At 37.3% G+C, this 15290-nt stretch overlaps 1 protein-coding gene across 1 annotated transcript in view; it reads right to left on the bottom strand.

Annotated features, from left to right (window-relative positions):
• EPHA10 (EPH receptor A10) overlaps nucleotides 1-15290 on the bottom strand; it is a 349554-nt gene that overhangs the window by 80392 nt on the left and 253872 nt on the right. The gene's annotated exons all lie outside the window — the stretch shown is intronic.

Below are 15290 nucleotides of genomic sequence, written 5' to 3'. Positions count from 1 at the left end.
ATACCCAAAACACATTCACAGTTAAAACCTTTTATTACACCTAGGATAGTGAAAGGTCGTAGGACCATCATACAGGCATCAAGTGTTTACCTACACAAATCTTCCTCCACATTCTCAATGGCCACCAAGTGTAGTGCAGTAAGTAGCCTATTTACTGCATATAATATACTGTTTATTAAAAAGTAAAACAGGTGCTTTTTTTAAATTAATATTCCAGTTCAGGCACCCTTTATAAAACAAAAGTTAGATTTTGATTCTACAGAGAATAAAAGACAGATGTGTTTATAGATTTTGTACAAGACAGCTCTTCAACAGAAACCATTTCCATCTGCTGTAAAAAGATGCACTGTATCTAAAACCTCTACTAGTTAGAGACAAGGGAAATGGTATGAAGAATGGTCTCTCCCTCTGGGTATGTTTCTTTGTTTGAGTATTAAAGAAAGGATGTTCAAAAAAATTTGCTTTTAACATGTTGAACTTTGGAAACAGATACAAAGCACAACTTCTACGTTTCACAAACTCCACCATGAAAAGGCTTGATGTCTTCAATTAAAAGTATGAAAGCAAAAGGCCACCATCATCTCCACCATATTCAGACACAAAAAAAAGATAAAAAGGGTATGTCAATATGGAGTCTTAATTGTACTGCTAATATATTGTCAGTAACATGTACAGAAGAAAGCAAAGAAAACTAAAGCATTAAAATTCAGAAATTTAGGAAAAAAACAACTTCTTTTTTTTACAACATATTTTTGTAATTACACGACGTGAAAAAGCCTCTGTGGTTGATATTTATTGTTCAAATAGCTAATCAGTAATGTGAGACCAGTTTTAAAAAAAACTGTAACTTTTATGTATTTTATATACATTGTTTAATTATCTTTTAGCAAACAAAATCAAAATGCGGGAAAAGCACATTGTGCAGTCATTGTATGACTTTATTTTTGTTTGCTATAAAATCCATGTGTTTAACAAGTATTCCAAGTGATAGTGTAATAAAAAAGGTAAATTAGTGTTTTACTTTCAAACTAGTCAGTGAGAGTAGACAAATGTATTTCCTTTGCTTTCTTACCCTAGATTTTCATTCTTCACATTCTCTATTTCCACAGTATTTGCACTAGCTTTATGACTTGTACACATCTCTTTCAACATCATACTCTCTCAGCTTCATCACTTTCCTCTATTAGGATAGGTGTACTTTATAGTGTGGTAAGATAACAACGAAACCACAATGTGTGCATTTCAATTAATTAGAATACCTTCCTACATGACTAGGAATTAAAAAATTACATTCCTGGTGCCCATTTTTCACATTCTAATTCTTCAGTAGGCATGGCCAGGAGAGTAAAGATGATGGTTTACATAGCTGGGATGGGTATTACTGCTGAAGTCTAGAAAAGCTGAAACCCTAACTACCAGCCAATGAGTATGTTTGTTTGGCTACACTCACAAGGGGATGTGTATTTTATTCAAATTTTTTTTATGAGAAAAACATTATTATAAATCATCAAGCAGGAAACCCTGCTGTCTCTAAAAATAATACAAAAGTAAAAAAAATAAAATTATATATATATATATATATATATATATATATATATTACATCCCATAGGCTTAAAATAATGAATGGAAAAAATACTTTTTTTTTATTTTACAGCAGCAGTGCCTTACATCTCCACATGAAAATATACAACGATGAGGCTACAGGAGTGCCTAGGAATCTTTACATACCAGGTAGTACATTGGTAAGGGTGCTGCTTAAGCATAGTGTGGGAACAAACAAGTAAATTTTCACTTCTTCAGTTCTACAAAGACTGGTGGTCAAGTTTAACTTGTTTTTTGGAACTGTTCTATGGTTTTCCTCACCTTACCCTCCCTGTGCCCAGATCATTACTTAGCTGATCTAAGTTGAGAATGCTTTAGAAAACCATCAACCCAAGCTCTACCAGTGCAGTTATATCATTTTACCATCATTTTACTCCGTATACGTTAGCATCCACTAATTGTTCTTGCATTAAATAAAGAGCCAATAAAGAGTGGGAATGGCTCTGAAGTCAGGGAGTCCACAGAGAGTGACATATGGGTTAAAAAATCCATAGCTTAAAACTTGACAATTATACTTACAGTAGCCTACCTTCATGCTCTGTTTAAAATAGCAACCTAATAGTTGTGTGTAGCTGGAATGACCACATAACTCCATTACTGATTGCATCCTCAGGCTTTCCCCAACATGTTATATCTAAAAGGCTCTTAACAAGAAAAAAAACTTTGTTGACTTAATCTATCACCTGTTTCTGTTTTTCCTCTGCTTGGATTGTGCTGTCAATCAACATGATTACGTGAAAAAAATAGAAATAAGAAATAGAAATAAGAATTAGAAATAAGTAGAAGAATAGCAAGTAAAAGTGGTAATTGCTAATATTTTGTGATTTAAGAGCCAGTCATTTTACAACATTGTCCTGCTTTTTAATTAAACTCCAGTTTTATTTTACTGTGCCACCTTTATTACAAACAATGTAGAATGCTGAATATATTTTGTATTAACAGTACGAAGTGTGAAACTGACATCAAGCATTACTGTGACATTTTATATAGGCATTCAAAATCCTGTCCATAGTCAAAACAGCAGTAGAGGTTCTTTCTCAGCAGGCATTGTAAAAGCAGCTTTTACAGGGCAATTTTTGTGTATTTTATGGTTTGTCAAAAGATTTACTCAGGCTTTTATATAATCCTATGTTCAACTTGAACTCTGCCACCCCACTAAGATAGAAACTTGCGGGGTTATTGTGATATCGTAAACCCCACTTAATCTTTGCTTTCCACTCCTCTTTTATGCTCCAACAGCATGGCCGTAATGGACAGGTGTTATTTATTTAGGTAGGAATAATACAAAGTTATGCAATATAGAATACAGGGTTTAAATAATGTCTAGAGAGAATAAATTACTAAGTGTAAAATGATGATTGTCTGGTAAATATAGCAAATCAGAACTCACTGTGCTAATCTCTTAGCATAGATACTGATTGATTACTTTTTGTACTAGTAAAGTTTGTACTAGTAAAGTGTGCTATCTAACTGTTAGGAAATGTACTGCTATATGCAGGTAAAGCAGGTGATACTTTATAGAGAACCTGCAAATCTAGGCCACTTGCATACAAGTGATGCAGTGTAGAGCAGAGGTTTGTAAATGTTTTTTTTAAAAAGAATCCAAACAAATGTTAATATATTAGGAACTAAAAACCATTGCAGCAAATGTTTATTAGACAGATGCTGTGACCCATCACTAACACAATGACAACATGTTTCCAGTCTTGACCTATAATTACACTGTAGACTACGAAACACAAAGCAAACCATTTGTGATGATCTTCTACTGTCCTTTTTGTTGGAGTAAAATTACACGCTATAAAGTGACCCTATCAGGGGATCAACAAAGTTACAAAAGGAAGGTGTCTGAGAAACAATTTATACATAACTCCTCATCAGGCTGTTTGCTGCAACTTGACTTTGTTTTAATGTTCCAGGTGTCAATCCAATCTGACTACTCAGGCTGGTCAAATGGCAAAGTTCCCTGTCGGGCTTCTGTGGTTCTTACTGCTGACCTCTCGTTTATCTAGGATGCAGTAGTGACATAAAGGTCAGTGGAAGGAATCACAGATAAATGGAAGAGGATTAGTGCTGGATGCTATACTGCAGACCAGAGTTTTAATAAATGCAACATATGACAGGTAATTATAAACCTGCTTTTTTTCAGATTAATGCCTTGTTGACCTTCCTAATATAGTAATTTTACATTTTGTACAATTTCATAAACTCGAAAACCTTGTGGGGAAAAATAAGAAACATGCCATGTTTTTACCTGTGATTCCCCTCACTTACTGTCACAGTGACATCAGAAACACAGCAATGTATGGGGTCTCAAACTCAAATACAATGTGGGCCAAAACTTAAAACTTAGACAAAGTCGCGGACTAAACTTGAAACTGAAATAGCACCGCTACTACAATTACCTGCGTCAAGAAACCAGTCCAATGCGGGGCTTAATGTTATGAGTGGTTGGTACTCCCTCTTTACTGAAATAGCAACACTACTACAATTCCTTGTGTCTATAAAACAATCCAATGTGGGGCCATGCATAGGCAGAGAGGCCGCTGGTCTATAGATGCAAGTGATGCTGGAAATTGTAGTAGCGACGCTATTTCAATGCAGCAGGCGGGCCAGCTGCAATTCATTTTTAAGATTCTTTTGGCGCCAAAGAAAAGGACGTCATGTGCCAGATTTGGCCTGCAGGCCAGAGTTTGACACCCCTGTATTTGAAGATGAGGCTGGGACAGTGCTTACTAGTGATGGGCAGGCCATATTTTACCTTTGATATCACCATTGTAAGTCACCTGCCATCTTTAACCAACATCTCCAACATTACCTGTAAGCATCCAAACTTATAATATTGCTGAAAAGTTATGAGGAACTGTGGATACATAAGTCAAAAACTCTTTTTAAAAGCTTGTATTTACCTTTAATAAACTTACCTTCATTAAAAAATGAATTTTGCCAATTGTTTACTTTGATTCATTACCTTTCAAGAGAATCTGCCAGAATCTTCCACAGCTGTTAAATGATCTGATGGTAGCTTTCATAAAATATTGACTATACCATAAATATATTTATATATACATATAAATATATATATATATAGGCTGAAAGGTAAGCTATGATTTTAAAACTTATGGACAGATTTTTGCTGCAGTAGGGGTACTAAAATATCACATCCCAAAACAATTCTGTACACCAATCCCCTCCATACTGTTCTTAAAAGTTTTCTGAATAATTCAGATAGAGCAGCTTGATGCAAAAGTTGTGGAGTTTATGAGCTGTGAGCAATACAAAAGGGCAGCTAAAAATTTTAAATAGCCTTTATCCAGTAAAAACCATTCACATTCCAGGAAATCCTAGCTCAGGCTATCAGTTTATATAAGTAATATATATATTTATCATTTTATATCCGTGTTAAAAAAGATAATGGCTTTAGAAAATTGATTGTACAGTTATATGTGCTGACCTGGGGCAGATGGTGTCGCTAGAAGCTCTTCATGTGGGTAATGAGAAAAGTATTGTTACAACTCAACACAAAATGAGCTGGTCATTTTAAAAAGCCATATCCCCCCCAAAATCAAATACATATCACAAAGAAAGTGACAGTGAACACTGTTTGTGAACAGGACTTCTCATATAATTTAGTCTCCTGGCACTAGAGACAGAATAAAACCACATAGGAGTGGAGATGAGCTTGATTTCAATTCTTATTGATGTGATGCACAGTTTTGCCATACTATTTTGTTTCCTCAATTTAAATATGAGATCAAGCTGCAATAGTAAATACAGAATGGGTAGCATGAATCTGAACTTTTATCATATTGCGAATTGTTCAGTAAATGCCTAGATAATAAGCATATAAAAATAGCACATTGTATGTTCCCTTATCAGTTTGTAAATTTGTAGAGAATACATTCCCCTCTTCAGTCCAGTGCACCAGGCTGGTGACCTTTCCTGCTTCCCCTATTTTACCATTTTCTAATGGGTAGATAACATCCCATGTCGATGGACAGTTATACATCTTGTTGAACAGGCATTGTAGAATTAAAAATGCTGAACCTATAAGGGGAAAGCACCCGCGTGAAAGAAGTTGAAAGCTCTTATGGCTGTCGATTAGTATGGTACATGGTGCCCGGCAAAAAAAACAGATATATGGGAAAAACACTAACATGAGAATGGTGGTCCTACATGCACATTACTACTGCTAGGTTTGCGAGAAATGTATACTTTTGGTTTATAAACAGTTTTCTGTAGATGGAAATAGAATAGTGATTTTAACATCGAATTTCAAGAAAAGTGAGTGTGTCAATTAAGTACATAAATAATTAAATACAGTGGAGTGGATTTTTCCCTGTATGGTGAAGCTGTAGAATCCCTAAAAGCATTTACCGCTCAACCATAAATAATACATAAATCTAGTAAAGGTAAAAATGACTGTTAGAATTTGTTTTTTTCAATAGTAATAACTATGACTAACTGTTCATTGCAGTAGATACACATCACACCAGCATATACTATTTTTACTACATTTGAAGAACATTTTAGAAAGATGTAAGAAAGTGTTTGAATCAAATTGCAGTGTTAAATGGAAAGGAGAGCAAAAATGAGCACTTATAAAACAGAAAAATTAAAAAGCATCCATCTTTCTGGGTTAGTGCTTTATGTTTAGTGCAGAAGGTCCTGGGAGAGAGAATTAAAAAACACAAATTGAAGACAACAGGAAAGCCAAGTCAAGCAGAAATGGCAAAACTGCATATCCAGCCGTTAAGTTGCATATTGGGCTCCCTTGTTGGAGATCTCTTCCTGCACGATTCCTCCTTGTAACCCAAAGGCAACAACTTGCTCTGACACAGGAACATAACTTCAACCCACTCTGCTGTTACCCTGCTTTGTCAACCTACATTTTTTTAAATGCCACTGTAAAACATTAAAACAGAAATACTGCTTTATTTACAATGATATCAATGCAGTATGTTCTTTCTAGGGACCATACATTAATATGCAGAGAAGAAAAACTTCTTTGTTGTATCAGCAGGGCAAAAGTGTGCATAGTCAACATAGGTCAAGCCAACATCACATTGCTGACTGACATAAATGCATTTCCATGGATAACAAAATGGTTTCAACGTTCCACCCTGTCTGCCAATGCAATCCAGCTGAGTCTATGTTTTGCCATCCCTGCACAAGTTGTGATTTTTTTTGATACTGGTAATGTGCTGTGTGCTAGAGGTGCTTCTAAACAGTTTGCTGCTTGGAATCAACATTAAATAACACAAACACCTAACCCATAAATAAATGTCATAATTTCCCTTGTATAACAAGTGCTGCTATAAGGCTTAGTATATAACAAGTGTAGACTTGTGTACATTTGCAAATGTAATTTTTTGTGCTGCCATCAATAGAATACTTGACCTATTAGTCCCAAGGCTCTGGTTTCTGCACATTCTTCACACTTGCAAGATCTGAAACTGATCTAACCTAACACAACCACCCTTTCCATATTTTCCCAATTACCAAGATCTAAACACATTTCTTTACATTCACCCACTGCAAGTCATCTCTCCTGCTTGTACCAGTTCAATCTTTTCTCTTAAGGGGGGATATGAACACCTTATATAAATATATAAATGGTCCATATAGAGAACTTGCTTCACAAGTGCTTTTCTAAAAGCCCAGAAAATTACAGGGAGGCCTGCAGCAAAGCAAAATAGGAGTAGAGACTACATGAAAGACGAAGAGGAGACCAGGGTAGGAGGGGTTAAATAGAAGTAGGGGTTAAGGAAGGGTCAGTATGGGATTGGCTGGAAGTTAGGGCTAGAGTAAAGTGGAAGGAAGGTGTTAAACGGGGTAGGCCAGACATTTCTAGACCAGTTTTTGGTGAGAAAAATGTTTCCCACTTGCCCATACGAAAAAGTAGGGGTGGGAGATAAGGGGAAGAGGGAGCAGTCAGAGTCTTGATGTATTATTTGGAAGGGGGGAACCAATTTTGGTGTGGTGCCCCTTAAGTAATTAATTGTTACAGTCCCTGAGACAGTGCTGGTGGCTAGGAGCCATTGTGGTGTGATAGTTTGGAACTAACAATCTGATTTGTTGCGGACTTTGCCTTCCCAGACCTGCAGCCTTGTTTTGTTTGGTTTGGAATGGGTATGTTGTTTGTTTACAAAGAAGGTGAAGTCTGAGCTACCCTGATCATGGCTAATAAAATGTAAAATTACACCAGAGACTTTTGATCCAAAGAACATCTGATTGCCTCCTGGAATTTGGAAGGAAATTTTTCTCCCATTGGAGTAAATTAGGCCATGTTTTTTAAGGATTTTGTTGCCTCTGAATAAGCTGTACATATATGGTTTTATCTGGCATATGCAGCTTTCCAGTATGTATATTTCCCTAGTGGTTGAACTTGATAGATATGTGTCTTTTTTCAACCTAACTAACTATGTAACTCTTGTACAGCCCCAATGACTTTCATAGGGCTCATCCACCCTCATTTACCTAGAAGTCTATGGGACTTTTCTGTGGAGGTGTGGCCAGGAGAAAAAAACTTTCTTTTGAGAAAGATAAACTAACACAATCAGTAATCACAGAACTTTGCAACTGTGGAAAGGGAAAGTCAGTTTGCTAGATCAGCAATAAAAGGGATAATGTTGTATCAATTCACTTATACTTTAACTTTAAATCTGTAGAACTTAAGCAGGAGCAGACTAGACTGAATGTGTACTCTAGATCAGTGGTCGCAAACCGGTGGTTTTAAGGGTCTGCAGCCCTGGTCGATACATCCCCGAGCGAGGTCAGGAGAAGGACCCCACTGGGAGGACGCACCAGCAGGAGCCATGGACCACTTACCCCGAGCAGTTCCAAGGCTCAGGGAGGTGGGCGGGCTGTGTCCGTGCACACAACCCACCCACTCTCCCATTGCAGGCTCAGATCTGCGAAGGGAGAGTGGGCGGGGTTATGTAATAATGACATCACTCTGGGGGAGGTTTCTTGATTGACACCCGGCTCCCCGCGCATGCACAGTCGGGAGCCGGTGATTTTAGTGGTATGCGGACCTAAATAGGTTGGCGACTGCTGCCCTAGGTGTTGCTTCTAGGTATACTGAAACAAAAAATAAGCTGTTTCTGATTTCTTGCACATTCACATTTTAGCATTCATTAAAACACAATTTGCTTAAAAAATGTTTATGGTTCATATATGGATAATGTATTCATAAACAAAACTGTATTTTCCTTGTATGTGTAAAATCAGTCAGTCAATCAGTGTCAATCAGTGTCAAGGGACACACTTCATGTGTGAAAACAATCACATTATCTAGCATTATTCTTAGTTAAAAATACTGACTTTTGGTGGAATCTATCAATGGAAGAAAACTGCTGGTGAGTAGCTTAGCATAGGAGTCAATTAAGGAGCAATTCTGTGAAACCACTAAAATCAATCAGTGCACCGCTGATACTATCCAGGGATTACTGCAAATGTGCTCAAATCAGAAGGTTTACATAGTTTACTTTTATTCTAAGTCTCATAAGATCCACTGCGGCACAAATCATTAGATATTTCACAGACTTAAATAATGACTCCATGAAATGGTTTTTAATAACATCTGTGTCCCTGTTGGAGATGTTTTACTACACTTCCTGTGTATGTGACCACACAAGACTTAAGAAGATCCTCCAAATGGAGCCACATATGGCATTTAACTAAGGTTCTCATTGTATCCCACTGTACTTTTATAGGTTGAACTTTAGGGCTTAAAGCTGGTGTCTCTTCCTGGTTCCTACTTTCTTTCTTTATTTTCTAATAAAAATGCTAATGAAACCTAAGTTACTAAAAAAACATTTTCCATTTTTACTACCAGATTTTAAAGATAGATACACATGTCAGATGATTGTCATCCAAGGCAAACAATAGGGGGGTGGGGGGAAATAGCATGTGCACAGCATTCCCCTGATATCATTTATCAGTTTCTGTTGGACTGAAGAACAACTGTTCAGTCCTATAGAGGAGAGCAAAGTGGGATGCCACGTGTTCATTCTCCTCTCTTTATAGATGTGATCAGACATCTTTCTGATGTATGGGGCCTAAGATCATTGATGGTGGGAGAGGTCATATCAGGGTGTTGTACATATTTCCCTAAAACCAGAAAACTGTGCTAGATGATGCTGGATATCATCCAGGAAATAACAATGGCACTAGCTGAATTTCTTCAGCGTTTAATGCTAGAATTAAAGTTACAATCAGCACTTTCAATTCAGGTGATGAGCCTGTACAACTGAGGAAGGTTGAAGGTAGTTCAGCAAGGTAGTTGGCAGTCATCCATATTAGATAAATAGGAGATACTCAGTGCTTAAGCATGTTCCTTGAGACCGTTTATATGCACAATTATAGTATCTAAATGTAGTATATCTTTAATGTTAAAGTTTGTTCATTTATTTTGTGAATACGTTACTGATAAAACTATATTTTTGCCATGTTAATGTCCTAATGACTGCCCTAACCACCCTCCCAAGGGTGATGGTATAAAGCCATCCACTGCTTGTAACTAAATGTAATCCAAAACAAATTGGATACCCCCACCCCCAAATCAATATGTCACATCTCTGGTAGATTATACTTGTAATATAGGCCTGAGTAAAATACTTCATTTTTTCTGGCATTGACATGAACAACTGTACTACTGCTATACAGCGATTTAAAAGAGTATACGTGAAAATTATAATAATGAAACACAGGACAAAATTTTACACTTTGTTAGAACAGATCATTCTGCTCCCATAGGAGGCAGTGATAAACAGACTTCTGGCATTCCTCCATCTTTTTATAACTTGTATTATACCCTTGGAATAAATGCTTGCTCTTAATGAGGACACACATAAATACAGTAAATGGTTTAATATTATCCTTCTTTACAGCATGATGTATTACAGAAATGTCCACCAGGACAGACACTAGACAGTCTTCTTCAAGGATAGTCCTACCAAGAAAGACATAGATGGTTGCCTGCTATATGGCAGAGGTATTAGGTCTAAAATTATTAGGTGCCTGGCTGTCTCTAAATAAATAACATAAGTCATTGACCTAGAACAAGTCACGGTAAAATCAGAAATCTTGATCTTTTCATGTCCGAGGCCAGAAGGTGAGCATAACAGTCATCTAGCATTATGTTGGGAACATTGACAATGGCTAATATGAATTATTCACATGAAAGGCTTTTTTTAAGATAGAATAGACCATCCTGTGATTATATGTATAAAACATCTCATGTAAATACAAAACAATCTTTTACTTTCAGAAGAATCTAACTTTTACTGCTGTTTCATTCCACATGTCATGAAAATATTTATCATCTACATGCATGATCCTCTGAAAGGTTGGCAGTGCAATTTTCTTTTTGCAAATTAAGGCCATCTCATTTTCTAAATAATCCACCATGATTAGACCTTTAGTTACGATATTTGATTTGTTCAACTCAAATTGGATATGCAGTTATGCCTTGGAAATACAATTATACATAATAGGAAAGATTCAGTATTGATTTAGCTACAGCTTGTCACAGCTAATTAGTTTATTGTTCTGCATAACTAAAGGACGTATTCATTTTGAGAGCCCGTGTTTCTGTCTTAATGTAATCATGTTGTGCTGATAGGATTCCAAATTTCACTACAAGACATGACTTGAAATGTCTCTCCACACTCCAGGAATTTCAAAGGAGATCAACTATAACAGGAGTGGCTGGAAGCCAAGCATTATTTCCAGTTTAAGTACCGGTATTTGCATTTGAACTTCACTCAGTACAACATAGATGAGCCATTATGATGACTACAAATGACCAGTGAGATCAGGCCACTTGAACCTGTCTAGGTATAGGCAGATCTGGCAGATCCAGACTTTTAGAGCCTGTGCATTTAGCTTGGGGTTGCTTGGACTAGCCTTAGTTCATTTCAGGCCCGTTTGTGAGAATATCCAAATTAGATCCAATTTCCAGCATGCGTAAGCGCTTTAACTGTACAAAGCATGCAACTACTACCCTCGATATACAGTTAAAGGGCCAAAAGCATGAAACTCATCCCTGGTATTTAGCATAGATATGATCTTGTAACTAAATATCATCCAGACATCCATTCTGCATGAAAACTGTGGGCAGCATTTCCAATTTCCAGTTTCTTTAATTTAGCTGTATTTGTATAGTTACCTAAAGACAGATGTTTTAGAACCCAATTTTGCAGTTAAGTGTTTAATAAAAATTATAGAAAAAAATTTGAAATATAAATAGCAGAAGCCAAATCTGTTCATATTACAATTTGGGCACAAACAAGTTTTGGAATGGAACAGTGGGCCCTTGTAAATAACTGATAAAATTACTTCATCAGCACAGAATCACTAAAAGAGGATCTGTGCTTAACTTTCAATCAGTCGGAATGTTGAAATGCTCTCTATTTGATGCTTGCAACAGGGTTTTGACCAGCATTTTCAGGTCAAATGCCCATTTCTGCCACTATATTAATTGGTTTCTTCCTCCAGCTCATTGGTCACTACAGAAAAAGTGTGCTGTGGAAGAGTAAGTATTGCACACACAGAAGTGTGAAATATACAAGGGGGTGTTGAGAAGTTCTTGGCTTTGCCCCCTCCAAAATGAAATAGAAATATGAGTGTGGGGGCATAAAACAGTCTAATATCTTAGTATGTAACTGTGCAAAAATCAAGTCTTTGTGATTCTTAAAACAGTTTTTTCTTTTAGTGAGAAGCTGTGATGGCAGAGGCACAAGCAAGTTTCAGTTTGTTGGAGTTACGGGCCGTCATGATGTTTTTGTTTTTCCAGAGAAACTCAGCAAGGGACATTCACACTGAGATGTCACAAACACTGGGGGAGAAATGTCCTTCCTGCAACACTGTCAAAACCTGGATATCTTGTTTCAAGACTGGGCATTTCACTGTTGAAGATGATCTCCGCAGTTGGCACCCCTCAACCTCAACTGACCCGGCAACCTGCGATGCTGTCCATGAGCTGATTATCAAAAAAGATAGTCCAGACATTTGACATCTCACGGGAGTGTGTTGGGTTTGTTATCACCACTATCCTAGACATGCGCAAGCTTTCAGGGAAGTGGGTGCTGAAATGTTTGAACAGTGATCAGAAGAAGGAACGAGTTGAAACATCCAAAGACGTTTTGGCCCATTTTGAAGCTGCACAGGAATTTTTGGCTAGGTTAGTGAATGAGGATGAAGGCTGGCTCCACATCTATGATTCTGAAACCAAGGAACAGTCAAAGGAATGGTGCCACAGTGGGTCTCCGCAGCCACAAAAAGTTCCAAAACCCAGAAATCGGACAAAAAAGTCATGGTGCCCCGTTTTCTGGGACAAAGACGGTATTCTTTGGGTGGACTACCTACCTCAGGGCTCTAGTATCACCAGACAGCATTATGTCAACATGCTTGACTGGCTGAAGGAGGCAATTAGGATGAAACACCGTGGAAAGTTGGCCAAAGGGATCTTTTTTTTGCAGGACAATGCACCTGCGCACAAGTTCAACCTTGTGGCTGCCAAGTTGAACACCCTGGGTTTCCAATTGGTCCACTATCCCCCCTACTCACCTGACCTTGCCCCTTTGGACTATTATCTGTTCCCGAGTTTGAAGAAACACCTGAAGGGGCAAAGTTTTGAGGACATTTCTGACGTCAAAGATGCTGCTGAGTTTGCAGCCCAACCAAGGGACTTTTATTTGAACAGTCTAGAAAAGCTGCAACTATGCTGTACCAAGTGCATCAGTCTCAGAGGGGAATATGTTGAATAAATGTGTTATTTCCTAACTTTGTCTCTCTTCTTTTTGGGCAAAGCCAGGAACTTTTTTAGCACCCCCTCGTATGCAGTCGCAAGCATGCACCAAAATAGCAGTCAAAAAATGGATGCACTAAATGTTTATAATAGGTTTCTAATTCTTGCTAGGTCTATTTTAACATTACATTGACAGCATGTATTTGTTTAAGTTCCCATTTAAACCAGCACCGAACCACAGACCTGTTTCTGCACTAGCTGAAATGGCTATTTGCCAGCCTCGAAGCTTAAATTGTTGTTTACTGGGCTCCCAATGCCTTTACAAATAACTCCACAGAAGCCATTACATAATGACTGCCATGACAGCCACAGAGTTGTTATAAGGTCCAAGGCAGAGGGGGGTGTAATAGAAAAACAAGGGGTAATCTGTGACCTGTGTTGTCCCTGTCCTGTCCCATATGAAGTAGCTCCAAAGCTGGTTAAGGCTTTTTACATATTTTTTATACACACAATCTTTTGGCAGGCATTGAAACATTGTATATCAATATGAAGTGTTGCGTGAATTATCTGACCCTGTTGGAGTTTGAGAAGAGCTTTTACGTTGTCTATATTTTTGTATGTAAATAACAATTTAGACAATTCCTATCTGATGTATTGAGTCAAAATTCCACGAAGAATGGCTTAAATTATTAATATACTGTAACATATTTGTCAGTATTTCATATTTCACTATATATTCTGTTAACAAGATTGCATGGCTTGGGCACTGGACCTGGAGGATTTTACATAGTATGTGATTAAAGACCATAGATTTCTTATGATCTAAATGGCTTCTGATCATTCATTAAAGCTGTAGGTGAATGTTTTGTTATAAATAGCATGACAGTATAATATACCTTTGTTTATCCAATAAACTAAAATGGAGTATATGTGGCTTTTATTGCAACCAATAAAATGTATGCCCAGCCAACATGTTTTCAATAGAATGTGGAAGGCTAGGCACCCCTTTTGTTTTGTTTTTTTCAGCAATACCAGGCTATATTACAGAGAGTTACTTCACCTTCTTGTGCCTCTGATAAAATTTAACCAGATAGGATGTGAGGAAAACTCTCCAACAGCAGCACAGACCAAAATGTTTTTTGGATAGGAAAGAATAAACCATTGAAAGATGTGTTCTTGTTGCAGATTACCTGTCTGAAGAACTATTTTCAGCAGAACATTTACAGATGAAATGACTAAGAAGTAAGTGTTACTAGACTGTTAGTAGAGCATTGCTTTTGGAACTACTAAAAGGGTAAGTTCAGCAGGGCAATTGACAATCGTCCAAAGACCAATTTGAACCACTGTGTGTCTGGTAGCAGTGATGAGGAGGTACTAGCATGCTTTCATAAGTGTTTGCAGAAACGTTCTAGAACACAGTTGTGGTTCCCTTGCCATATTAAGCAAAGGGTCATCTGCTGTCATAACACTTCTAACTGCTTTTTAATTTCCTGCATATGCTTGGATATGTCATTGAAAAGCTTTCCCATCTATGCAAGTGGTTGAGTGTAAGACCACCCAAGAAAGCTGCAGGGAGCTTCGGAAAAGCAGTTGGATCACCTTCAAATGCCTACTAAAGAAAGGATTTTCAACCACTACATTGATTTACATAATCACCAGTCTGAACCTAAAACTGAGCCTAAAATATCACATCATCAATATCATCAGTACATCAGACTGTTATAAAATGGAGACAAAACAGCTGGCAATTAGTAGCAATGAAGCAAAAACATTTTTTCGGAAAAACTTTGTAAATTAATAGAAAAGCAGTTCTAGTTCCAGCCTCAGAGTATTTTACGAACATTATGACTTTTATAAAATGCTACAATCAACAGCAAGCCTTTAATCCTGCAGAGAAAATGTTTTCTTTTATGATGTTTTAGCGAGTAGTTT

This window comes from Pyxicephalus adspersus, chromosome 1 (assembly GCF_032062135.1).
Source record: "Pyxicephalus adspersus chromosome 1, UCB_Pads_2.0, whole genome shotgun sequence".
NCBI classification, from domain to species: domain Eukaryota; kingdom Metazoa; phylum Chordata; class Amphibia; order Anura; family Pyxicephalidae; genus Pyxicephalus; species Pyxicephalus adspersus.
Note: the sequence above shows the minus strand (reverse complement) of the source record. Positions and strands in the feature narration are given on the sequence as shown.